This window comes from Oncorhynchus nerka, linkage group LG2 (assembly GCF_034236695.1).
Source record: "Oncorhynchus nerka isolate Pitt River linkage group LG2, Oner_Uvic_2.0, whole genome shotgun sequence".
In the NCBI taxonomy this organism is placed as follows: Eukaryota; Metazoa; Chordata; class Actinopteri; order Salmoniformes; family Salmonidae; genus Oncorhynchus; species Oncorhynchus nerka.
In genome coordinates, this window is record NC_088397.1 from 58179393 (window position 1) to 58205593 (window position 26201).

A 26201-nucleotide genomic window follows, 5' to 3' on the forward strand; every position below is an offset into this window, starting at 1 on the left:
CATAGCAACCTAGCAGTGTTCATGTATTATGATCAAGTTTGATCTCCACGGTGAATTCTTTCAAAATTCGCTACAAATCGAGACTTTTTCATTAAAGCTGCGATATGTAACTTTTGGGCGACCTGACCAAATGTATATACAAATAGATATGTCAATCATTGAAATCAAGTCTAAGAAACGGAAGATCTGTTCTATGTGCGCTATTTATATGCTTCCCGTTTGTAAGTTTCGTATTTTGTGTATTTTTCTTTCGGTTTTATACACCAGCTGAAGATACTATATTTTTGGTTATGGGAAATATATTTTACAGCCGTTTAGATGGTACAACGATGCTCTACACCAGGGTTTCCCAAACTCGGTACTGGGACCCTGGGTGCACGTTTTGTATTTTGCCCTAGCACTACACAGCCGAATAAAATAATAAAGCTTAATAAAGAGTTGGTTATTTGAATCAGCTGCGTAGTGTTAGGGCAAAACCCAAAACGTGCACCCCTTGAGGACCGAGGTTGCATTCCAAACACTTAAAAGCCACACCCTATCCCCTCAGCCCTCAAATTAAGTGGACACTTCTGATGACGTCTGACGAGTATACTCTTGCAGGGCGAGGGAGATAGGAATGATTTTTAGTTTGTGGGTGCTTTATATGCGCTACAGTCAATTATGATTGCGTGTCTACTTCTATTAACTAGAAGAAGACATAGGGGGGCGACTAAGACAGACTGTGGTCCATCTTGGGTTAGTTATAAAACATATTTTGGTGCATCTTTAAATAGTGATCCATTCTGACTACTATATTTGTCGTAACACATGACCACGTGCTGACATAGACCAATCACAGGTCGACAGGCTCAGGCAGGATCAAAACAACGATCATGATCCTTTGCTTGTTACGGCCACTTTTACCAAAACCGTAGCATTGGTAGCTGAGCTGTTTTATAAGACAGACTGCCAACTCTCACTGCATTGGCCGTGAGACACGCATTTCACCCTCTTCTCACGGTTCACCTCATATCTCAAGCATTGAAAACAACGCGTTAATTAGTCAAATAAAGGCAGTCAAATTTTGAACTGTGCTCCAAGTCATTTTGAAATCAGCATCTGCAATTGAACATCACCAGCGGAACCTAATAATATTGTTCTGGGTTGCCTCATCACTGAACCGCGGCACACTGAAGCATATGATTGGTCTAGTTATGTGAGGAATCAAGGGGATTGGATTTTTTAAGAAACGCCCCTCAGATTAGAGTGGAGTTGAATGGAGAGAGAATGTTCTCTGCTGGTTTTAGAAAACTGTAAAACGAGTAACATGGTAGCGCTGTTTTATGTAAAAAGTTGTCAACAAAATTAGGTAGCTCTTACTCTCGTCCGGCCTATTGATAACATATTTTAAAGTCGATTTAATCCACAGAAGTGGCAATTTTAGCATGTACATCTTCGTGGGAAATTCCCCCCCCCCCAATTTCATGGTATCAAGTTGTCCCATCGCTGCAACCTCCGTATGGACTCGGGAGAGGTGAAGGTCGAGAGCCATGCGTACTCCAAAACACAACCCAGCCAGGCAGCACTGCTTCTTGACACAATGCTCGCTTAACTCGGAAGCCAGCCACACCAATGTGTCAGAGAAAACACTGCACACCTGGCGACTGTGTCAGCGTGCATTGCGCCAATTGTGTGCCGCCCCATGGGTCTCCCGGTCGCGACAGAGCCTGGCCTCGAATCCAGATCACTGCGATGCAGTGCCTTAGACCACTGTGCCACTCGGGAGGCCCTTGATGGGCACTTCTAATGTAGATCTATCGCAGCTTGAATTTTCGAGTGACAGAACACTGAACCAATCACAGCGCAACTAGAGAACATTACCAACCCCTACACTCCGTATTTTCTGCTGGCTGCCCCACCACCACAGAAAGCACCGAGCTAGGCTGAAACACCTGCGTTTTGTATTTTTGTATGAGCTCTATTAACTAAATTATAATTTTTGTACATTGTTTGCAAACTGATGCGACACTATTAATGCCAAAATAAAGTGCCGGAAAAAACACATTATTGTTGGCAAGAACAGTACGGTTATTCCCCAAATGTATTTTATTATTCCACTTCTTCCCAAAATTGCCAAAATAGGAAATAACACATGGAATCCTGTAGTAACCAAAAAAAGTGTTAAACAAATCAAAATATTTTAGATTCTTCAAAGTATCCACCCGTTGCCTTGATGAAAGCTTTGCACACTCTTACACTCTCACACTAAAATGTATTAAAAAAGATTTTCCCTCATGAATCTACACACAATACCACATAATGACAAGGCAAAAACAGGTTTTTCGAAATGTTAGCAAATTTATTAAAAATAAAAAACGGAAATATCACATTTACTTAAGTATTCAGACTCTTTACTCAGTATTTTGTTGAAGCACCATTGGTAGCAATTACAGCCTCGACTCTTTGGTAAGACGCTACAAGCTTGGCACTATATTTGGGGAGTTTCTCCCATTGTTCTCTGCAAATCCTCTCAAGCTCTATCAGGTTGGATGGGGAGCATCGCTGCTCAGCTATTTTCAGGTCTCTCCAGAGATGTTCGATCTGGTTTCAGTCAGGGCTCTGGCTGGGCCACTCAAGGACATTCAGAGACTTGTCCCGAAGCCACTCCTGCGTTGTCTTGGCTGTGCTCAGGGTCGTTGTCCTGTTGGAAGGCAAACTTTCACCCCAGTCTGAGGTCCTGAACGCTCTGGAGCAGGCTTTCATCATGTATCTCTCTCTCTCTCTCCGTTTCATCTTTGCCTCCATCCTGACTAGTCTCCCAGTCCCTGCTGCGGAAAAACATCCCCACAGCATGATGCTGTCACCACCATGCTTCACCGTAGATTTGGTGCCAGGCATTCAGGCCAAAGACTTCAAACTTGGTTTCATCACACAAGAAAATCTTGTTTCTCATGGTCATTCTTTAGATGCCTTTTGGCAAACTCCAAGTGGGCTGTCATGTGCCTTTTACTGAGGAGTGGCTTCCGTCTGACCACTCTACCATAAAGGCCTGATTGGTGGAGTGCTAAAGAGATGGGAGAAACGAGAGGCTGCCTGGATCTTTAATTTAAAGACCCTTGCGCCCTTCGGTCTCAACGTAGACTTTGATCTGAAGCCATTCTTGTGATTATTGTGACTTTGCCATTGTAATTGTGTGTAAACTTGTATAGTCAAATTAATCTATGATCGTATGCTATCTGTTTGTTTGTATGCTGTTCTTTGTATGACATTTTAATATTTGATTATTAACCAATGATATTAGGCCACTCCTGGCCATGATTACAGACACCTGTGTCTTTTGACACTATATAAACGAGTCATCCCGCAGTGTTTGTGATTATACCCTGATGAAGACAGCTTGTCTGTCGAAACGTTGGTATTACATTTTTGCATCTGAGCTCCAAGAGTGTGCTGCTCTCTTTTATTTTCAAGAGATGGGAGAACCTTCCAGAAGGACAACCATCTCCACAGAGGATCTCTGGAGCTCTGTCACAGTGACCATCGGGTTCTTGGTCACCTCCCTGATCCAAGGCCCTTCTCCCCCAATTGCTCAGTTTGGCTGGGCAACCAGCTCTAGTCTTGGTGGTTCCAAACTTCTTCCATTTAAGAAGGCCACTGTGTTCTTGGCAACCTGCTGCAGAAACGTTTCTGTACCCTTCCCCAGATCTTTGCCCCGACACAATCCTGTCTCAGAGCTCTACGGACACTTCTTTCGATGTCATGGCTTGGTTTTTGCTCTGAAATACACTGTCAACTGTGGGACCTTTTATATAGACAGGTGTGTGTGTGCATTTCCAAACCATGTCCAATCAATTGAATTTACCACAGGTTGACTCCAAGTTGTAGAAATAGCTCAAGGATAATCAATAGAAACAGGATACACCTGAGCTCAATTTTGAGTCTCATAGCAAAGGGTACTTTTATGTAAATCATTTCTGTTTTTATTTTTTATAAATTTGTAAACATTTCTAAAAACCTGTTTTCGCTTTGTCATTATGGGATATAGTGTGTAGATTGCAGATAAAAAAAAATCATACATTTTAGATTAATAAGGCTGTAATGTAACAAAATACGTAAAAAGTCAAAGGGTCTGAAGACTTTCCGAAGGTACTGTATATAAACCCTGGTTTGCTGATGCTATGTATTTGCCATTGAGAGGCTCTGAAGCCACCGGTTGGCCATATTGGCACTCCCAAGTAGGAGCAGTCCTCCATAGGAATGAATGGAATTCTACAGTATTTCAATTAAATGATTTCCAACAACATGTGAAAAGAGTCATGGGGAGTGAATACTTTCTGAAGGCACTGTATATTAATGAAATGTCAAATAAATTACATGTATTTTGTTGTAGTGGGGACTGTAACGTTGTTACTTTTTAAATGTTTTTATTTATTTGTATATTTAGCTCACATTATATAATGTAAAATTATGCATTAAGGTTTGCAATAGAATCAATTCACGAATGTATTTCTATAGCTTACAAAATATTTGTTTTACAATGGTGAGGGAGTGCCAAGGTGGCACGGTGGCTTGAACACAGTGCCCCTTATCAGTCATCGTGTGTGTGTGTGTGTGTGTGTATAAATTAATGCACACTGGCCATATTGTTGCTACGGTGTATCGAGGGACAAACAGTAATATTGCCGTTTTTCTTTATTTTTTCAAGCGATGGTATTTTAAGGGACTATGTGAGGCACATACGTTCAATTCGCGTAGGAGAAGGGTGCATTCCTGCATCTGCAGGAACCCCTCTTTATACTTCTATTGGTCCATTTTTAAGCTATGACTCCATACAGAAATGGTTTGTTGAGATCGGTGTGGAAGAACTTAACTGGCCTGCACAGAGCCCTGACCTCAACCCCATTGAACACCTTTGGGATGAATTGGAATGCCGACTGTGATCCAGGCCTAATCACCCAACATCATTGCCCGACCTTACTAATGCTCTTGTGACTGAATAGAAGCAAGTCCCCACATTAATGTTCTAACATCTGGTGGACAACCTTTCCAGAAGAGTGGAGACTTATAGCATCAAAGAGGGGACCAACTTAATATTAATGCCCATGAGTTTGGAATGAGATGTTTGACGAGACATACACTTCTGGTGAAATTACCTGACAAAGATCATTGCAGGATCTAAACGTTGTTTGTTTATTAATAAAAAATAATTTCACCTTTATTTGGATGTTGTGCATCTGGTCACCAGGTGGGCAAGTTGAGAACAAGTTCTCATTTACAATTGCGACTTGGCCAAGATAAAGCAAAGCAGTTCGACACATATAACAACACAGAGTTACACATGGAGTAAAACAAACATACAGTAGAAACAAGTCTATATACGATGTGAGCAAATGAGGTGAGATAATGGAGGTAAAGGCAAAAAAGGCCATGGAGGCAAAGTAAATACAATATAGCAAGTAAAACACTAGAATGGTAGAATTGCAGTGGAAGAATGTGCAAAGTAGAAATAAAAATAATGGGGTGCAAAGGAGCAAAAATAAATAAATAAATACAGTAGGGAAAGAGGTAGATGTTTGGGCTAAATTATAGGTGGGCTATGTACAGGTGCAATAATCTGTGAGCTGCTCTGACAGCTGGTGCTTAAAGCTAGTGAGGGAGATAAGTGTTTCCAGTTTCAGAGATTTTTGTAGTTCGTTCCAGTCATTGGCAGCAGAGAACTGGAAGGAGAGGCGGCCAAATAAATAATTGGTTTTGGGGGTGACCAGAGAGATATACCTGCTGGAGCGCCTGCTACAGGTGGGTGATGCTGTGTTGACCAGCGAGCTGAGATAAGGGGGGACTTTACCTAGCAGGGTCTTGTAGATGACATGGAGCCAGTGGGTTTGGCGACGAGTATGAAGCGAGGGCCAGCCAACGAGAGCGTACAGGTCGCAATGGTGGGTAGTATATGGGGCTTTGGTGACAAAACGGATGGCACTGTGGTAGACTGCATCCAATTTGTTGAGTAGGGTATTGGAGGCTATTTTGTAAATGACATCGCCAAAGTCGAAGATTGGTAGAATGGTCAGTTTTACAAGGGTATGTTTGGCAGCATGAGTGAAGAATGCTTTGTTGCGAAATAGGAAGCCAATTCTAGATTTAACTTTGGATTGGAGATGTTTGATGTGAGTCTGGAAGGAGAGTTTACAGTCTAACCAGACACCTAGGTATTTGTAGTTGTCCACATATTCTAAGTCAGAACCGTCCAGAGTAGTGATGTTGGACGGGCGGGCGGGCAGGTGCAGGCAGCGATCGGTTGAAGAGCATGCATTTAGTTTTACTTGTATTTATAAGAAATTGGAGGCCACATAAGGAGAGTTGTATGGCATTGAAGCTCATCTGGAGTGTTGTTAACACAGTGTCCAAAGAATGGCCAGAAATATACAGAATGGTGTCGTCTGCGTAGAGGTGGATCAGAGACTCACCAGCAGCAAGAGCGACATCATTGATGTATACAGAGAAGAGAGTCGGTCCAAGAATTGAACCCTGTGGCACCCCCATAGAGACTTGAAAATAATACCAACGTTTCGACAGCCAAGCTGGGTATAATCAGGGTATAATCACAAACAATGCGGGATGACTCGTTTATATAGTGTCAAAAGACACAGTTGTCTGTAATCATGGCCAAGAGTGGCCTAATATGATTGGTTAATAATCAAATATTAAAATGTCATACAAAGAACAGCATACAAACAACAAATGGATAGCATACGATCATAGATTAATTTGACGACACAAGTTTACAAACAATTACAATGGCAAAGTCACAATAATCACAAGAATAGCTTAAGATCAAAGTCTACGTTGAGACCGAAGGGCGCAAGGGTCTTTAAATTAAAGATCCAGGCAGCCTCTCGTTTTAACAATAAATTATCAAGGTCACCCCCTCTCCTAGGGAGGGTGACATGTTCGATGCCAATATAACGCAGAGACGAAATCGAGTGGCCTGCCTCCAAGAAGTGGGCCGCAACTGGATAAGTAAAGTTTTTACACCTAATGGTGCTACGATGCTCTGAGATACGTACTTTTAATTCGCTATTTGTTTTCCCTACATAATTTTTACCACAAGGACAAGTTATAAGATAAATAACTGCCTTTAGTGGAGCACGTAATAACACCTTTTATTGGGATCGATTTCCCTGTTTGTGGGTGTTTGAAGGATCTACATTCATAAGTGCCATTGCATTGAGCACAGCCATTACATTTGTAATTTCCATCCAGTAGGGGCGCAAATAGACGTTGTTCAGGAATATCTTGGGGTGGTAAATCAGAGTTTACCAATTGGTCTCTGAGATTTCTGCCCCGCGAGAATACGACCAAGGGAAGGTCCGAAAACACATTACCGAGACTATCATCGGATTTTAGGATGTGCCAATGTTTGTGAACAATTCCCTTAATTTGTACAGAGCACTTTGAATAGCGGGTAGTTAGAACGCAAGAATGCGTCTTTTTGCGAGACCGACCTTGAAAAAGGTCATGTACCCCCATAGAGACTGCCAGAGGTCCGGACAGCAGACCATCCGATTTGACACACTAAACTCTATTAGAGAAGTAGTTGGTGAACCAGGCGAGGCAATCATTTGAGAAACCAAGGCTGTCGAGTCTGCCAATGAGGATGTGGTGATTGACAGAGTCGAAAGCCTTGGCCAGATCAATGAATATGGCTGCACAGTAATGTTTCTTATCGATGGCGGTTAAGATATCGTTTAGGACCTTGAGCCTGGCTGAAGTGCACCCATGACCAGCTCTGAAACCAGATTGCATAGCAGAGAGGGTATGGTGAGATTCGAAATAGTTGGTAATCTGTTTGTTGACTTGGCTTTCGAGGACCTTAGAAAGGCAGGGTAGGATAGATATAGGTCTGTAGCAGTTTGGGTCAAGAGTGTCCCACCCCCCCTTTTGAAGAGGGGGATGATCGCAGCTGCTTTCCAATCTTAGGGAATCTCAGACGACACGAGAGGTTGAACAGGCTAGTAATAGGGGTGGCAACAATTTCGGCAGATAATTTTAGAAAGAAAGGGTCCAGATTGTCTAGCCCGGCTGATTTGTAGAGGTCCAGATTTTGCAGCTCTTTCAGAACATCAGCTGACTGGATTTGGGAGAAAGAGAAATGGGGAAGGCTTGGGTGAGTTGCTGTGGGGGGTGCAATGCTGTTGAATGGGGTAGGGGTAGCCAGGTGGAAAGCATGGCCAGCCGTAGAAAAATGCTTATTGAAATTCTCAATTATAGTGGATTTATCAGTGGTGACAGTGTTTCCTATCTTCAGTGCAGTGGGCAGCTGGGAGGAGGTTAATTAATTAATAAAGGTACATGGTGGAGCCTACAGTATGAGTGTGCGAGCTCTATTTCTTTTATTCCAACTTCTTTCGGCTCTGCACCCAGAATGTGTGTTTGATCACATCTGACTATCTATAACAAGCTAGCTCAGGTTACTTGAGATTGGGCAAAAAGGATGTGACTTGATCAAAGAGAACTTGTGTGGAGGAACCAAGGGTGTTTCTCATCTTCTGTTCAGATGATATTCCCCCTACACTGTAACCGATTTCAAATGGTGCTAGAAATAGAAGAGACTCTAAACACCAAAAGAAAACAGTCAGCCTTGGCAAGAGGGGTCATGATGTGAGGTGTGATCCAGGGATTGCTGTCAGTCACTGGGGAGGTGTGTTGTGCTGGCGCTGCGATTCCAAGGCTAACATATTCCAGTGTGACATTTACATAATTGGACACGGAATAGAATGTTTTTATTGTCATGCGATCCCGTCAACAAATAATGTTAACCCCCACCAGTACCACCTAGCCAAATGTGTGCGAAATGATGAGACTGCCTTAGGCCTACTGTATACATTCATCCGTCCTGCTTTAAATGGTGTCCTCCTTACACCAAGAACACTGATTTCAAATGGTGCTAGATATGTTATTGATACTCTAAAACACCGTCTGAAACCAGTTTCCAGGGGAAGTTATGGTCAGGGCTGTGTCTGAATCTCCATTGGCCTCCCAAGGCATCCAGCCCTGTAGAAGTTTCAGAATAAAAATGGTTAATATCAAATGTTGATTAAATGAACAGTATCAGCCACAGTTGCATAGGTTTCAAATGCAAGTTCAATATATCACAGCATGATGCCAATCATAAAGGCTAATAAGTGCATATGTGGATAGTGCATAGACAAACGTTTCAGTTACTGCACATCTACCACTCCAATGTTAATGCTAATGTGGAAGGACCACCAGAGGGCAGGCTGGGCTCATGGATAGTAGCCCAACAAGGCATGGGAGACAAGGTAACCAGAGGCAATTAAGCACAGCTGACGGTACTAATGACATACTCTCCTTCCCCTATAAGAGAGAGGATGGAACCAGCAGAGAGGGGGGGGAAACTATCGCTGGAAGATGGCCACCGAGAGAGAGGAGCTATCCAGGAAGAACCACTAAGACGGTGACAATCCCGTGACTTTTTGTTGTAGTTTAAAGATAAGTCTATTGTGTTCCGGAGAAGAAGATGCATGTTTTTCCTTGGAAGATTTTCATTGATTATGTTGGACTGTTTGTGTTGACCAAATGCCCTCAATAGAGAACTGTGTTCAATCAAGAAAACCTACTCCTGACTCGTTTATTCCACCTTCCCGCTTTAGAGTGACGCCCAATTACTTGGTCCGCTCACACTAATTTGTAATTATTTTCCCACTATGGCCTATATTGGCTTATCTCTCTAATCTTACTACATTTGCGCACACTGTATATATATATTTTTCTATTGTGTTATTGACTGTACTTTTGTTTATCCCATGTTTAACTCTGTTGTTTGTGTCGCACTGCTTTGCTTTATCTTGGCCATGTCGCAGTTGTAAATGAGAACTTGTTCTCAATTGGCCTACCTGGTTAAATAAAGATGAAATAGTTGAGTTTTTAAAAATTCATTTATCCTCAGGGTCATCAACGTATCACTTTTGGCATATTTTACATATTTGAGCTTTTCTCGTCTCTCCTTTTTGGATTTGTCAATTATTACTTGTACTGTCATGTATGAACAGGTTTTGATTTAAGACCTTTTTATTCCTTTGCAGGATGGGTACCAAAGCTAAATTGCACATGTACCATCATCATGGATACCTTACAAGGAGGAAGATGCCCAGTGTCTCTGGTGTAAGAAACCCTACGGGAAGATCAGCTAAATACACATACAGTTGAAGTCGGAAGTTTAAATACACCTTAGCCAACTACATTTAAACTCAGTTTTTCACAATTCCTGACATGTAATCCTAGTAAAAATTCCCTGTCTTAGGTCAGTTAGGATCACCACTTTATTTTAAGAATGTGAAATGTCAGAATAATAGTAGAGATTTATTTATTTATTTGAGCTTTTATTTATTTCATCACATTCCCAGTGGGTCAGAAGTTTACATACACTCAATTAGTATTTGGTTGCATTGCCTTAAAATGGTTTAACTTGGGTCAAATGTTTCAGGTAGCCTTCCACAAGCTTCCCACAGTAAGTTGGGTGAATTTTGGCCCATTCCTCCTGACAGAGCTGGTGTAACTGAGTCAGGTTTGTAGGCCTCCTTGCTCGCATACGCTTTTTCAGTTCTGCCCACAAATGTTCTATATGATTGAGGTCAGGTCTTTGTGATGGCCACTCCAATACCTTGACTTTGTTGTCCTTAAGCCATTTTGCCACAACTTTGGAAGTATGTTTGGGGTCATTGTCCATTTGGAAGACCCATTTGCGACCAAGCTTTAACTTCCTGACTAATGTCTTGATGTTGCTTCAATATATCCACATAATTTTCCTACCTTATGATGCCATCTATTTTGTGAAGTGCACCAGTCCCTCCTGCAGCAAAGATCCACAACATGATGCTGCCACCCCCGTTCTTCACAGTTTGAGATGGTGTTCTTCGGCTTGCAAGCCTCCCCCTTTTCCTCCAAACATAACGATGGTCATTATGGCCAAACAGTTCTATTTTGGTTTCATCAGACCAGAGGACATTTCTCCAAAAAGTACATTCTTTGTCCCCATGTGCAGTTGCAAACCGTAGTGTGGATTTTTTTATGGTGGTTTTGGAGCAGTGGCTTCTTCCTTGATAAGCGGTCTTTCAGGTTATGTCAATTTATAAGACTCGTTTTTCTGTGGATATAGATACTTTTGTACCTGTTTCCTCCAGCATCTTCACAAGGTCCTTTGCTGTTGATCTGGGATTGATTTGCACTTTTCGCATCAAAGTATGTTCATCTCTAGGAGACAGAACACATCTCCTTCCAGAGCGGTATGATGGCTGCGTGGTCCCATGATGTTTATACTATTGTTTGTACAGATGAACATGGTACCTTTAGGCGTTTGGAAATTGCTCCCAAGGATGAACCAGACTTGTGGAGGTCTACAATTTATTTTCTGAGGTCTTTGCTGATTTCTTTAGATTTTCCCATGATGTCAAGCAAAGAGGCACTGAGTTTGAATGTAGGCCTTGAAATACATCCACAGGTACACATCCAATTGACTCACATGATGTCAATTAGCCTATGAGAAGCTTCTAAAGCCATGACATAATTTTCTAGAATTTTCCAAGCTGTTTAAAGGCACAGTCAACTTCTGACCCACTGGAATTGTGATATAGTGAAATAATCTGTCTGTAAACAATTGTTGTAAAAAATTACTTGTGTCATGTCATGCTCAAAGTAGATGTCCTAACCGACTTTCCAAAATTTGCTTTGATTTGAAAATTATAGTTAACAAATTTGTGGAGTGGTTGAAAAATGAGTTTTAATGACTCTAACCTAAGTGTATGTAAACTTCTGACTTCAACTGTATAATGATATTCTACTAACTGTAAATGAATTAATGTAGACATATATATGATGACTTGAAACTATTTAGCCAATCAAACTGTAAAGGCTTCGTGCAGTTAACTAAATCTGAGGTTCATGGCTTGGAATCATGTGTAGAGAGAACTTAGTCTGTTGGGAAGGCTGAATTTGATTTCCGTTTTGTTGCATGAGAGACCATTTGATTACCTTGTACAGATAGATGCCTGTTAAGTAGAGAACAGCAGGCCCATCTCTCCCCTTAATAACATACTGGAATGCACCCATCCCTTCTGGCCATCATGGGGTGTCAGCACTGCAAGAGACAACATAAAAGAGATGTCATCTTCACTGTTTGAGTGAGTATGTTTCAAGGAATGTGTTCCTCTGTTGGTTAATAGATTCATGCAGAGTTGGATAGAGAAAGTGTATGTTAAGCAGAACTAGGGACACAACATCTGGGTTACAATATCTGTCTTCCTCAATCAACATTGGATAGGCTACATAATAAAAGATCTCACGACTCTCCCATACAACAACAAAAACGATGCTTGTCACTGATTGGGTTTAGAACTTCCAATGAGGAGGTCTCACTAGACATGGGGTGTCAAACAAATTTTGCCCAATGGGGTGCATTCGGTCTTCAACGAGGTCAGGAGGGCCGCATTGAAAATGTGTTATATTTCCTCACTGTCAAAATTTGAAAAACAATAGTCCATAGTTTTTTAAATTTTCGATGCTCCCTGATTTTCTAGCTTTCATTTGGGTGAATATTAGGGACCTGGACACAGTCAAGAAACGTCTACAGTTTTGTATTGGTTTTAGGCATGTTGAAGTATATTAAGTATTGTTTTTTTACTTTGGGGGGGGGTTTACTCAAACCACCCGTGGGCCGGATTGGACCCGGGGGCCATATATTTGACACACCTGCCCTAGACTAATAGGGGACAAATGCATCCACTGAGCCTGTGTTACAGTTGCTGCATGATAAAGTATTCCATCCCATTACTACTGCTGCCAACTTTGAGTCACCAAGCGAGCAAGGTTAAGGACTCTCTGATCTGGAGCCATGATATACAGGGCTCTATGATGCCGCTTTAAAAGGGAAGCTCTTCCAGGAAGCATAGCCTGGAACCCTCCGCTGGCTGACAGGGCTTGGAGAGAGACAGAGAGCGAGAGCAGGGAGAAGGAGACGACAGAAGAAAAAGGCACATAACCAGCTGGTCGCTCTGCTGGCACACTGAGAAGGAGAGGGATCAATCCGTCAAGGCCTCCAAGAGCCACACTGCAACTTACTTCCTGGCAGGAAAAGTACGCCACTCACCCTTGCTCTCACTGCAGAAAAAGTGGGTAGGAAGGGAGGGTGCAGCTGGTTGGCACAATGGCCAGGGTAAAAAAGTGATGTCTAGCTTCCCATGGCTCTCCTTTGTCTCCTGCGGATTTCCTGAAAATCAACACATGCCTTGTATCCTCCCCCGAGCCTCCCTCTGTCCATTCGACAAGCATACAGTCTTTTGGCCAATTAAGGGTTTCACTGCAGGTGTCAGAGTATTACAGAGGAGAAATGATCTGGAATAAGAATAAAACAGGAATATCTCTCACTGCAGGAATATTAATTCCAAAGTAGAACATCTGGCTGCCACATAATCAGCATCCTGCAGGCATCCACACTCTTCTCTGAAAGAAGACAGCATCTCAAATGACAAAGCAGTAGAGCACAAATTATGAATACAAACCTTTAAAAAATGGAGGGCAAGGTAAACGGGCTTTAAAGTTCTTCCTAATTGAAAATAAAATTACCCTGGCTGTTGCCCTACCGACATAAAAAAAACGGACATAACTAATTCCAAAATATCCTCTTCTGTCTACCTCTCACAATTTACCATCTCTCACCTGTCTTGCCATATCCTACACTACAATGACTGTTACATTAGCAGATTGGTTGTGTTCCTTTTTCACAACAAAGTTTAGTTTGACAGTCAGCCTCACTTATAACCAGAAGCTCTTAAGACTAGTGTGTAAGCTCACAGTCTCTCCAATGAATTTATTCAGCGGTTCCAGGAATTCCCCCTGTATACCTAAACACATTGAATGCAGCTTCTTGAACTACTCAGGCTGGCAGCCTCACCACTATACCGTCATCTAGTTCTAGGGCCACCGTGACCTCCTCTTTCTTCCCTCTCCCTGTTTTTTTTCGATCTTCTCTTTCCTCTCTGCTTCAACATTGTCAAATGTGAATTTGGGTCTCTTTCCCTCTCTTTCTTTTGTTTGTTTTCTCGCTCTCTATTTCTCCATACTGTTTGCAGTTGCTCTGTTTTCTGCTTCAGAGCTGAGTTCACTTTTGCTTACCAAGTCACGGGACTGTCAACTGCTTTTAAAGGTGCATCGTTCCCTTTTAAACCAAAACAGGGAGGCCGTTGTGTGGCCCTTTTTTTTTTTTTTGCCTGTCAAGTGTGTCAGTTGGTATTGCAACGCCTATGTGATACATACATTTTTTTTGTAGAGCCATGTATACTTTAAGGCATACTGACATAACATGCAGGAGGGGCGGAGGGGGTTAGGTGACGACAAAGCATTGACAGATTATCCTCTGATAGATTAGAGGTCCTAATTTAGCTGGCATGCAATGAGATAATGGAGGTACATTAACATTCAAAACTGTTAAAGTTAATCGTATGAAAAATTGTAATCTATCCCCATGTTTTGTATGTTATATCTTGTATAATTGTAAGAGGAAGGGGCACATTGACTTATCTGGTAGGTAGCAGAAACGATGAAGGAGATGGCGCAGCAAAGCTTTTTTGACTACCTCACTGAGGTGCAGTGAGGCAGAGGAAAAACATAAGGTTTGAGGCATGAAGTGTTGAGGGTATATTGCATTCCTCATCGCCCTGAGAACCTCCCCAGGGACTTTGAAAGAAAAAGCAACAAATTGAGACTGAAAGATGAGCTACATTAGTGGACAACCTGATCAGGCTGCTGATAAGCGGGACATTGTGTTTGGCTGGCAGGAGGGTGGGGTTAGGGGCGGGGCTATTGACGGAAGAGTTGGCTCACATCCTGTTCCACCTCTTGCTCTGCCTGTAGTGAAATATAAGCTGCATGTCACATGATCTGAGAGTGGAAGACAAATGATCTGCAGGTTTTTCTGTTTCGTACAAATACTTTGGTCAGTAGTCCATGGGTTCACTACACTTCACATGAAGCAATTTACTGCTGTATATGCAGATAATTACTCTAATGGAGTTTTGCATCTCAGCGACGTATTGGAAATAAATAGTATTATTAACAGGGACAATAACAAAGCAACGCAAATAAATAAAAATTGTGCAAGAGGTTTTTCCCCTCAGCAGCACTTTAAGTGCAGAGCTGATAATGATGCCTGTGAACGAACACCGCTTCTTCCCACTTGTCTATTTATACATCATCATCCAGCAGGCAGTGGGGTTTAATTTTAGCACTGTCATCTCTCAGCAGTATTCCACCTTCCAAACTCTCAGCTCCATGTAGGAGGGATAAGGCTCTGTTGTAAAGACAGGTGCCAGGGTCTCTTTTTTTTCTCTAAATTTAATTTACATGTGATTCAGTTCCTGCAGTAAACAACAACATTTAGTTTGGATGTTTTCCTGTCATTGCTACGGATTGACAGATGCAGAGTATTGGCAGACAGAGATAGCACCTGATTTTGCTAAATTAATTTAAATTGCACATTTTAAGTTTTTGTTTCATAGTCCTCAACAAAAACATTGTGAAATACTGCAGCTATTTTAAATTAAGAAAAGTTGTTCTTAAACACGTGTGTCTGCTTCTGTTTGTTTGACTGGAACAGCAGAAAAACTGGTATTGATGTCACAGATTTTCCTTGTCTCTGAAAGTGGGCCAGATCATTAACTGGTCAGTAGAGGGTGGGTATGGTAAACGTTTTGAATTCTTTGTTATGAAACTGCTTTTTTTATATCAAAATATATAGAAACATAAAATAATCGAGTCAGTCTACAGCATCTTGCAAGCTTGAATGAGTTTTTCTATTCAGAATATAACATGGGAAGTTATTTTAATTCACCTTTCTTTTTGACATACTAGCATACTAACGGACTCTTTTTAGTGACTGGGCAGATCTACTTGGTGGGGGCGATCAGTGATGGTCCTGTACTGTGAATCATTTTCACCTGTGGAGTTTCATGACCTGCCCCCCAGGGTGAAGCAATGGGACGGACCTAGACATCGATAATTAGGGTCATTAGCCAGGGCTGGGAAGCTTCCCACTGGACACAGATGTCAGTTCATCTAGTTCAAATGTACAATTGGTTGAGTTGTCAGCTAACATGAATTCAACATTAAATTAACAAAAAATGTCACTAGGTCATTGGATTTAGGTTAAAGGTTGAGAGAAAAAAATACTAAATTCCATTTACGTTGATGACTTTTTTTCAAATCCAATCAGTTTTTCATGTTGATTCAACGTCGTCATATAAAACGTTGGGGTTGAAATGACATGGAAACAACATTGATTCAACCAGTTTTTGCCCAGTGGGTTGTGGTTTGACTGTCAACAATAAGTGGCATCACAAACAGGTGTGTCGAGCACCTATTGTGAAAAAGGCTTTCTCTGGCAGGTGTACATTTAATTATGTTCCCAATAGAAACGAGGCAAGCCTGCTAACTGACTTAACGTATTTGTACATCCTGTCATGCCAATACAGAATAGGAGAAATCCAGGGGGTTAGCTTCTCTTATTTTTCACAATTTAAAACTGAGCTCATTTAGGCCCCTTCAGTTGATTATTCTGTCTGTAAATTATTGTAATATGTTCCAAAAATATCTACTTAATTTGAAGCCTATATACTAGAGCTGGAGATGATAATGCATTGCCACGAATGGAGAAAAGTCAAGTCATGTGAATATGCCCAACAGCGCCCCTACACTCCTGGGAAGTAGCCTACATGGTGTTTTGGTTTGTTTACATCTAGGTATATCAAGTGCGCACTGTCATGCAATCACAACACCAACTATGTCAGTATGGCCTTCATTCGCATAAGTCACAAGATTCATATGAATATATTCTGTAAGTAGCACGCATAGTCCTTTATAAACGCGAACTTACTCATTATAAACATGACTATATAGTCTACAGTAACTTAATTTAATCGGTAACAGCTTGTTTTGTAAACAAGTACTTTTTTGGATAATTTTCTGTCTTGATTTTATTATTGGGCTTTATTGTGTTTGATGATGTTTTAAACCGCCATAAGGAAATAAGTAGTGATCGTGCCAATATTAAGTGCAAGTGCGTAACATCCTCCTCGCTCCTATTTACGCACATCCATCTCTTGCGCAGCATCCTATTCCCAATCCCCGTTTCACACGCCATGTCGTCGCAAACAGTTTTAGCCTGCCTAACATTCCTCTATCCAAAACAAATAGCCTATATTAAGTAATCGGCTTCATGCTATGTTTCTGAGGGGTTTCCGTATCTGCGGGGTAAGCTACAATTCCCACCGGATTCCATTGCGTTTGTCACAATAGCACTCGCTCTGACGCAGACAAATTTAACTATTTACCTGTCGATTATAATTGAGAATGGTAATTGTATTAGATTAGTTTACTACCTCCACTATATGTAACGTTTACTAAATTGGCACTTTCATATTTATTTGAAGGCGAAGAGCATTTTAAGAGGACCATATCCACAATCACTATATTGTAGGCTATATCAGATTTGTTTATAGATGTTTGTGATAACACATTGTATTAGATAAATGTGTCGTTACAACATCGTTTGCATTAGGCTACTGAAATTGGCAACACGTCTCAGTAATTCCTAGAATAAAACTATGATTTAGCCTGATAGCTTACCTCAACGTATGTCTTCTTTCCTCATTTGGCGACCATTTCGGCTAGATCATGTTTTCAATAACTGGACAGCACCTGTTTCCATAAAGCACCCCTCACATTATTACAGTAGCCCCATCGATTTTTCCATAGCGCAACACTCGAAGCCCGCCCCTGACACTCCCCCTTTGGCTGGTTGGCCAGGCCTTGGTGAATTATTTTTTGCCTACGTCGGAATCACATGTGGTTGACGCATGTTTACAAACATTGGATGAGATCACATGGTGGTGGGACCCAGTTTACCGTAAACCATTCGACATTAAGCATAAATTAGTGCTCGTCAGCTTGTAGTCCTAAAAACGGAAATGAGTTAACCCTGGTTCGTTCGGACATTCCTATGGGGAACGTTGATGGAGTTTTGGGATAAACACCGAAAATAAAGTCTACGGGTAACACGGGCTTAGGAGATCTTTACTTTTTGTTCTATGAGATATCAGTAAATCAACAAATGCTTCAAAAAGTTTTAAGATTTAAGATGATCTCATAGATCTAAATCTAGCCATGCAGGATTTACTGCCTACAAACATACGGCATTACTATTGCGCTTTATAGAGCTCGCCAGACTGTAGTCCTAAAAAAACGGAAATGAAACCTCTGGTTCGTTCCGCCATTGCTATGGCATTGTGAATGCAGAAAATAAGGTCTGAGGTTAACACAGGTTTAAGAGATCTTATACATTTTGTTCTATATTATAATAATAACAGTCAGTTAAAACAGTCGCAGTCAAACGACCACCCCTCATCACTGTCAAACGCTCCCTAAAACACTTCTGTGAGCAGGCCTTTCTAATCGACCTGGCCCGGGTATCCTGGAAGGACATTGACCTCATCCCGTCAGTTGAGGATGCCTGGTCATTCTTTAAAAGTAACTTCCTCACCATTTTAGATAAGCATGCTCCGTTCAAAAAATGCAGAACCAAGAACAGATACAGCCCTTGGTTCACTCCAGACCTGACTGCCCTCGACCAGCACAAAAACATCCTGTGGCGGACTGCAATAGCATCGAATAGCCCCCGTGATATGCAACTGTTCAGGGAAGTCAGGAACCAATACACGCAGTCAGTCAGGAAAGCTAAGGCCAGCTTCTTCAGGCAGAAGTTTGCATCCTGTAGCTCCAACTCCAAAAAGTTCTGGGACACTGTGAAGTCCATGGAGAACAAGAGCACCTCCTCCCAGCTGCCCACTGCACTGAGGCTAGGTAACACGGTCTCCACCGATAAATCCACGATTATCGAAAGCTTCAATAAGCACTTCTCAACGGCTGGTCATGCCTTCCGCCTGGCTACTCCAACCTCGGCCAACAGCTCCGCCCCCCGCAGCTCCTCGCCCAAGCCTCTCCAGGTTCTCCTTTACCCAAATCCAGATAGCAGACGTTCTGAAAGAGCTGCAAAACCTAGACCCATACAAATCAGCTGGGCTTGACAATCTGGACCCTCTATTTCTGAAACTATCTGCCGCCATTGTCGCAACCCCTATTACCAGCCTGTTCAACCTCTCTTTCATATCGTCTGAGATCCCCAAGGATTGAAAGCTGCCGCAGTCATCCCCCTCTTCAAAGGCGGAGACACCCTGGACCCAAACTGCTATAGACCTATATCCATCCTGCCCTGCCTATCTAAGGTCTTGAAAGCCAAGTCAACAAACAGGTCACTGACCATCTCGAATCCCACCGTACCTTCTCCGCTGTGCAATCTGGTTTCCGAGCCGGTCACGGGTGCACCTCAGCCACGCTCAAGGTACTAAACGATATCATAACCGCCATCGATAAAAGACAGTACTGTGCAGCCGTCTTCATCGACCTCGCCAAGGCTTTCGACTCTGTCAATCACCATATTCTTATCGGCATACTCAATAGCCTCGGTTTCTCGGATGACTGCCTTGCCTGGTTCACCAATTACTTTGCAGACAGAGTTCAGTGTGTCAAATCGGAGGGCATGCTGTCCGGTCCTCTGGCAGTCTCTATGGGGGTGCCACAGGGTTCAATTCTCGGGCCGACTCTTTTCTCTGTATATATTACATTTAAATTTAAGTCATTTAGCAGACGCTCTTATCCAGAGCGACTTACAAATTGGTGCTTTCACCTTATGACATCCAGTGGAACAGCCACTTTACAATAGTGCATCTAGGTCTTTTAAGGGGGGGTGAGAAGGATTACTTTATCCTATCCTAGGTATTCCTTAAAGAGGTGGGGTTTCAGGTGTCTCCGGAAGGTGGTGATTGACTCCGCTGTCCTGGCGTCGTGAGGGAGTTTGTTCCACCATTGGGGGGCCAGAGCAGCGAACAGTTTTGACTGGGCTGAGCGGGAACTGTACTTCCTCAGTGGTAGGGAGGCGAGCAGGCCAGAGGTGGATGAACGCAGTGCCCTTGTTTGGGTGTAGGGCCTGATCAGAGCCTGGAGGTACTGAGGTGACAATGATGATCAATGATGTTGCTCTTGCTGCGGGCGATTCCCTGATCCACCTCTACGCAGACGACACCATTCTATATACTTTCGGCCCGTCATTGGACACTGTGCTATCTAACCTCCAAACGAGCTTCAATGCCATACAGCACTCCTTCCGTGGCCTCCAACTGCTCTTAAACGCGAGTAAAACCAAATGCATGCTTTTCAACAGATCGCTGCCTGCACCCGCATGCCCGACTAGCATCACCACCCTGGATGGTTCCGACCTTGAATATGTGGACATCTATAAGTACCTAGGTGTCTGGCTAGACTGCAAACTCTCCTTCCAGACTCACATCAAACATCTCCAATCGAAAATCAAATCAAGAGTCGGCTTTCTATTCCGCAACAAAGCCTCCTTCACTCACGCCGCCAAGCTTACCCTAGTAAAACTGACTATCCTACCGATCCTCGATTTCGGCGATGTCATCTACAAAATGGCTTCCAACACTCTACTCAGCAAACTGGATGCAGTCTATCATAGTGCCATCCGTTTTGTCACCAAAGCACCTTATACCACCCACCACTGCGACTTGTATGCTCTAGTCGGCTGGCCCTCGCTACATATTCGTCGCCAGACCCACTGGCTCCAGGTCATCTACAAGTCCATGCTAGGTAAAGCTCCACCTTATCTCAGTTCACTGGTCACGATGGCAACACCCATCCGTAGCACACGCTCCAGCAGGTGTATCTCACTGATCATCCCTAAAGCCAACACCTCATTTGGCCGCCTTTCGTTCCAGTACTCTGCTGCCTGTGACTGGAACGAACTGCAAAAATCGCTGAAGTTGGAGACTTTTATCTCCCTCACCAACTTCAAACATCAGCTAACCGATCGCTGCAGCTGTACATAGTCTATTGGTAAATAGCCCACCCATTTTCACCTACCTCATTCCCATACTGTTTTTATACTGTTTTTTTAAAATGTATTTATTTACTTTTCTGCTCTTTTGCACACCAATATCTCTACCTGTACATGACCATCTGATCATTTATCACCCCAGTGTTAATCTGCAAAATTGTATTATTCGCCTACCTCCTCATGCCTTTTGCACACATTGTATATAGACTGCCCATTTTTTTTTCTACTGTGTTATTGACTTGTTAATTGTTTACTCCATGTGTAACTCTGTGTTGTCTGTTCACACTGCTATGTTTTATCTTGGCCAGGTCGCAGTTGCAAAAGAGAACTTGTTCTCAACTAGCCTACCTGGTTAAATAAAGGTGAAATAAATAAAAATAAATTTAAAAAAACATGACCTGTATGAATTATGAAGCCATTATGTGCTTATTTTGATTATATAAATGCTTCAAAATTCACAAAAAGTAATATTAGCCGATTAATAATATCTCAGAGAACAAAACGTATAGATCTCTCTAAGCCTGTGTTTACAACATAGCTTATTTTCGGGATTTATCCAAAATCCCGTTAGTGCCTACAAAAAGACGGTATTACCGTTGCTAAAAAATAAACATATCCACATGGCTATACTATTGCCTTTAACATGTTTATAATAGGCCTATTGGATTTTATAAGCGTATAGTAGGAAGGTATAAGGTACAAAAGCATTTTTCAGATATGAAAATGTATTACATAAGTATTACACAATGTCTAATGTTCTTGGAGAAAGTGGTACTTGACGTTCTGTTCCCTCCTGTTTTGGTATGCAGGCTGCGTGAGGAAAAGTTGTGCCCGCGAGGGAGTTCGATTTAGCTCGCCCGGGTTCCACCCGAAGATAGGAGCTTCCTCGTGGTTAAAACTGATTTGCAATCGTTTTGAAACCGGACTGCCTCCCGGGAATGAGCCGGATGCCCCTTTGAATGCCGAAAACGAATTCGGTGGGGGGAAAAATGTGTATGTCAAGCATACGGAGTAATGAGTTTGGATTCGGTATTTTCACGTGCAAAAGTGTAAAAACGCATAAGCTGCCTCTCCAAGGAAAACTACTTTGAAAATATGAACATTAATTTGATGGAAAATACATGTTTTATATTTCTCAAAGATTCATCATGCTGTTTTGTTGTCATTAAGGCCTGGTGATTTTCGATTTCAGCCGGACGCTCCTCCCTCACCGCTTTGGTAATGTGCTGTTTTTAGCCTAGGTCACCCCGGTTCAGTCTAATCCAACTCCCTTAGTGTCCCTGAACTGTTATTGTAATTCCTTCTTCAATACAGCAGAGGGCAATATGATACAGAGTCGACATTGGCCTACACACGTTGCCATTACTTTGCTGCGTAGTTTGATTTGAACAGCCATACGAAGTAATTATCATATCTCATTTTCTGGTCGAAGGGTTTTGTCTGGCTTCGTGTGTTCTTTGCATCTCTATGCCTGTGCATTTTTACAACAAATGAAAATCAAAACACATTCATACATTCATAATTTCAGCAGTGATTAAAAATCATTGCTGACTTTTTGGTGGTATGATTACTGGCATGTCATGGCCTTCAGTTAACTTTTTTTCCATTACACAGATTTGTAGAATGAGAAAGTACTTGTCTGAGACTATCATATGTGCAATATATCAGTGGTTGTAGGAGGAGGCGTGTTGATGTAATAGGATTGAAAGTGTATGTCAAAGGAATGTGTTATGTTTCTAACAGCATCTATATAATATTTTACATGCTGTTGACTAATGACTGAGAGCCCGGGGTGTCCTGAGAGAGGGTGTCACCCTAATGCAGAGTTTCCCAAACTCAGTCCTTGGGACCCCAAGGGGTGCATGTTTTTGTTTTTGCCCCAACACTACACAGCTCATTCAAATGACCAAAGCTTGATTAGATGACTATTTGAATCAGCTGTGTAGTGCTAGGGCAAAAAACAAAACGTGCACCCCAGTTTGAGAAACCTTGCCCTAATGGAAGGGTGGTCCTTCCAATCTGAGTCAGAGTGAGGTAAGAAGGGAGGGGCGACAGGGTTTTCCTCTTGTGTGTTTTGAGAATTGGGGATGGCTAGAAAACAGTTTTTCCCATTGCTCCTTACCTTATAGTATTTTATGCATGATTCTCTGAGAAATGGATACAAAATATTCTCTCTTACCCAGTACCCCTAAAATTAACTTAATGGTCTGCAGAAATGGGTGTATTGGGATAGACCTGATTGGTTGTAGGAGTCTGCTTTGTCTGCTCCTCTCTCCATGTCTGCACATGTGGCCCAGGAGATTGAACAGTCATGGTTCTACACCATTGATATCAATTAAGCAGATCAGTGGTGCAATTTCTACTTCCCATTATTTGCTGTTTCAAGCTAAACTGTTACACTACTGGCTTTATAATCAGAGATTATTTTCCAACTCCTTATTTTGATTGGTTAAAGTTAGTACAAGAGATATAACTAATGATGGAGACAAATTTTGATTTATAGCTTGCCCTATAGCGATCCATAAATACAGTAAATCATGTAATATTCTGATAATGTATGTCTGTACTGCACCAACAGTTGAAGTCGGAAGTTTATGTACACCTTAGCCAAATACATTTAAACTCAGTTTTTCACAATTCCTGACATTTAATCCTAGTAAAAATGTCCAGTCTTAGGTCAGTTAGGATCACCACTTTATTTTAAGAATGTGAAATGTCAGAATAATAGTAGAGAATTATTCTAATTCAGCTTTTATTTATTTCATCACATTCCCAGTGGGTCAGAAGTTTACATACACTCAATTAGTATTTGGTAGCATTGCCTTAAACAATTTAAACTTGGGTCAAACATTTTGGGTAACCTTCCACAAGCTCCCACAATATGTTGGGTGAATTTTGGCCCATTCCTCCTGACAGAGCTGGTGTACCTGAGTCAGGTTTGTAGGCCGCCTTGCTTACACACACATTTTCAGTTCTGCCCACAAATTTGCTATAGGATTGAGGTCAGGGCTTAATAATGGCCACTCCAATACCTTGACTTTGTTGTCCTTAAGCCATTTTGCCACAACTTTGGAAGTACGCTTGGGGTCATTGTCCATTTGGAAGACCCATTTGCGACCCAGCTTTAACTTCCTGACTGATGTCTCGAGATGTTGCTTCAATATATCCACATACTTTTCCTCCCTCGTGATACCATCTATTTTGTGAAGTGCACCTGTCCCTCCTGCAGCAAAGCACCCCCACAACACGATGCTGCCACCCCGTGCTTCATGGTTGGGATGGTGTTCTTTGGCTTGCAAGCCCCCCCCCCCCCTTTGTCCTCCAAACATAACAATGGTCATTGGCCAAACAGTTCTATTTTTGTTCCATTGGACCAGAGGACATTTCTCCAAAAAGTACGATCTTTGTCCTCATGTGCAGTTGCAAACCGTAGTCTTGCTTTTTTATGGTGGTTTTGGAGCAGTGCCTTCTTCGTTGCTGAGCGGCCTTTCAGGTTATGTCGATATAGGACTAATTTTACTGTGGATATAGATACTTTTGTACCCGTTTCCTCCAGCATCTTCACAAGGTCCTTTGCTGTTGTTCTGGGATTTATATGCACTTTTTGCACCAAAGTACTTCCTCTTTAGGAGACAGAACGTGTCTCCTTCCTGAGCGGTATAACGACTGCGTGGTCCCATGGTGTTTACCATGGGTACCGTGGTACCTTTATGCATTTGAAATTGCTCCCAAGGATGAACCAGACTTGTGGAGAAGGTCTTGGCTGATTTTTATTTTTATTTTGCAATGATGTCAAGCAAAGAGGCACTGAGTTTGAAGGTAGGCCTTGAAATACATCCACAGGTACACCTCAAATTTACTCAAATGATGTCAATTAGCCTATCAGAAGCTTCTAAAATCATGACATCATTTTATGGAATTTTCCAAGCTGTTTAAAGGCACAGTCAACTTAGTGTATGTAAACTTCTGACCCACTGGAATTGCGATACATTGAAATAATCTGTCTGTAAACAATTGTTGGAAGAATTGCTAGTGTCATGCACAAAGTTGATGAAACTGGCTCTCATGAGGACTGCCACAGGAAAGGAAAGACCCAGAGTTACCTCTGCTGCAGGGGATAAGTTCATTCACTAACCGATTTGCCAAAACTATAGTTTGTTAACAAGAAATTTGTGGAGGGGTTGAAAAACGAGTTTTAATGACTCCAACCTAAGTGTATGTAAACTTACAACTTCAACTGTATGTAATGGTGGGGTACAACAAGATACATTTTCCTATCTGTAAGAGCTACCCAATAGGCCTACACTAATTGTTGCATCTGAAATAGAAAATGATCCATCATATGAATTTGAAGTAATCAGTTTGAGCTGTAAAAAACAATGGGATTGGATTAGACCCACAGCAGACCGCTCCCTAATGAAACATACTTTGAGAAATTAGATTTAGTTAGACCACTCTCGATTTTCCTTTGAGATTAATTGACTTCCTAGATAGTGGTACATTAGCAAACTCTGACTAATCACTTTACGACGCTTTTGTTTAAGCGGTATAGATTTATGCAATACCACATGGTATGTATGACGAGGGATATTCCAGGTGTTGTTTTTCTTTATATGGAGAGTTTAACTTTGTTGTATGATTTTAACTATATTTACAGTCAGGTTCAAAATGATTGGCACCCTTCAAAAAGATGAGCAAAAAATACATGATAAAATAAATCATACAAAACTACTGAGCTTTGTGTGCAACAAAATAAAGGAAATTATATTATTTTATCCTAATGCAATTTCTCAAATGTTTTTGTTGTTGTTTAAAGAAGTAATACTTTTTTCTCAAGATGATTGGCACCCGGGGCGGGGCGGCAGGGTAGCCTAGTGGTTAGAGCGTTGGACTAGTAACCGGAAGGTTGCGAGTTCAAACCCCCGAGCTGACAAGGTACAAATCTGTCGTTCTGCCCCTGAACAGGCAGTTAACCCACTGTTCCCAGGCCGTCATTGAAAATAAGAATGTGTTCTTAACTGACTTGCCTGGTTAAATAAAGGTAAAATAAAAAAATAAAAAACCCGTTTTCAAAACCTTACAATACCTCACCTTGCAAGGATAACAGCACTGAGCCTTTTTCTCAAATGTTTTTATGAGATTGGAGAACACATTGGGTAGGGATCTTAGACCATTCCTTCATACAGAA

At 41.8% G+C, this 26201-nt stretch overlaps 1 long non-coding RNA gene across 1 annotated transcript; it reads left to right on the forward strand.

Moving 5' to 3' along the window:
• The first annotated feature begins 17176 nt into the window (after positions 1-17176).
• LOC135572603 (uncharacterized) lies at positions 17177-25794 on the forward strand. The gene is made up of 2 exons (XR_010464446.1): positions 17177-17298; positions 21823-25794. It is a non-coding gene; the product is annotated as an uncharacterized LOC135572603 (long non-coding RNA).
• The last annotated feature ends 407 nt before the right edge of the window (positions 25795-26201 follow it).